At 42.6% G+C, this 2,203-nt stretch overlaps 1 pseudogene; it reads left to right on the top strand.

The window, feature by feature from the left end:
- Window positions 1-345: 345 nt before the first annotated feature.
- On the top strand, window positions 346-1,535 carry LOC118843821 (annotated as a pseudogene).
- The last annotated feature ends 668 nt before the right edge of the window (window positions 1,536-2,203 follow it).

Here is a 2,203-nt window from a genome sequence, read left to right as displayed (position 1 = left end):
TTAGCTGACTTCAGGATCCCCTATATCCCCTTATCTAGGATGAGTCACAGTTTTGGGAGACATAACCCTTTCTTAAGAGAATATAGCTTTCTAAAGCACACATTCTCCTAGAACAAAATCCATTATATATAAGCTCCATCTCTGCTTTTTCGCAACAGGTTTGCCTCCAGAAATAGGTGTTGTGAAAACCATCACTAAACCTCCACAAAAATGGGCAAAGGAGGAAAACTCACATTAATATTGTCATCATTGGACCTATAGAGTCTGGCAAGTCCACCACTACTGGCCACCTCATCTGCAAATATGGTGCAACTGATAAGAAAACCAACCATTGAGAAGTTCGAGAAGGAAGCTGCTGAGATGGGAAAGGGCTCCTTCAAATATGCCTGGGTCTTGGATAAACTGAAGGCTGCATATGAGCATGATATCACTATTGATATCTCCCCGTGGAAATTTGAGACCAGCAAGTACTATGTGACCATTATTGATGGTCCAGAACACAGAGACTTTATCAAGAACATCTCAGGCTTACTGTGCTGCCCTGATTGCTGCTGCTGGTGTTGGTAAATTTGAAGCTGGTATCTCAAAGAATGGGCACACCCCTGAGCACACCCTTCTGGCCTACACACTAGGTGTAAAACAACTGATTGTTGGTGTAAACAAAATGGATTCCACAGAGCCCCCCTACAGCCAGAAGATATGAGGAAGTTGTCAAAGAAGTCAGTACCTACATTAAGAAAATTGGCTACAGCCCTGACACAGTAGCTTTTGTGTCGATTTCAGGTTGGAATGGTGACAACATGCTGGAGCCAAGCTCTAATATGCCTTGGTTCAAGGGATGGAAAGGATGGCAATGCTAACGGAACTACGCAGCTTGAAGCTTTGGATCACATCCTGCCACCAACTCTTCCAACTGACAAGCCTCTTCATCTACCCCTCCAAGATGTCTACAAGATGGTGGTATTAGTACTGTAGCTGTTGGCTGAGTGGAAACTGGTGTTCTAAAACCACGCATGGTGGTCACCTTTGCCCAGTCAAAATTACAACTGAAGAAAAGTCTTGACAGAAAAGGTACCATGAAGCTTTGAGTGAGGCTCTGCTGGGGGATACCGTTGGTTTCAATGTCAAGAACATGTCAAAGATGTCTTCCCTGGTAATGTGGCTGGTGATAGCAAGAATGACCCACCTATGGAAGCAGCTGGTTTCAATGCACAGGTTGTTATCCTGAACCACCCAGGCCAAATCAGCGCTGGCCATGCACTTATTCTGGATTGTCACACCGCTCACATAGCTTGCAAAGTTTGCTGAACTGAAGGAAAGGACTGATCGTTGTTCCTAAATTCCTGAAATCTGGTGTTGCTGCCACAGTTTTAGGCAAGCCCAAGTGTGTGGAGAGCTTCTCTGATTATCCTCCTCTGGGTCATTTTGCTGTTCATAATATGAGGCAAACTGTTGCAGTTGGTGCCATCAAGGCAGTTGACAAGAAGGTTGCTGGAGCTGGCAAGGTCCCCAAATCTGCCCAGAAGGCTAAATGAATATTCTGTACAAACACCTGCAACCCCAGTCTTAATCAGTGGTGGAACAGTCTCAGAACTGTTTGTCTCAATTGGCTATTTAAGTTTAGAAAGATCGGTTAATGATTACAATGCATTGTAAAAACCTTCAGGAGGAAAGGAACGTTTTTTGTGGACCATTTCTTTCATGGCACTTTCAAGTTATTAGTTTTTAAAAATCAGTTAATTTTTAAATGGAAACAACTGGATCAAAAATCTGTCACAGAATTTTGAGACCATTAAAACAGTTTAAAAGAGTGGAAAAAATAAATGAATAAGTTCCATCTCTTGCTACATACAGTTATGCTGCCCCACTTCAGAATGTTCTTGAGTGAATGTTCTTTCCTATCCCCTTCCAAGATAAGACTCCTTTCCCTTCCAAAATCTCAATTCCTTCACGCCATTACTTTTAACCTCTTTTCCCACAACCCCACATTTTGCTGGTATTGGAAAAACGTCTGTCCCTTCTCTGTTCATCTATGTACTTGGCAGGAGGTGAATTTCCAATTTCTGCTTGTCTTTTTTACCTCCCCTTTTGCCTGTTCTTATATTCTTTTTCATGTTCCCATGAAATATACTGCTTCATCTATAGGGGATGATGGAATTTAGTGCATGGAGTGCTAACTCATTCCTCCCTCCTTCCCTTTTCT

The sequence above is a fragment of the Trichosurus vulpecula genome, chromosome 3 (genome assembly GCF_011100635.1).
Source record: "Trichosurus vulpecula isolate mTriVul1 chromosome 3, mTriVul1.pri, whole genome shotgun sequence".
Taxonomy (NCBI): domain Eukaryota; kingdom Metazoa; phylum Chordata; class Mammalia; order Diprotodontia; family Phalangeridae; genus Trichosurus; species Trichosurus vulpecula.
This window is presented reverse-complemented; position numbering and strand designations above follow the sequence as displayed.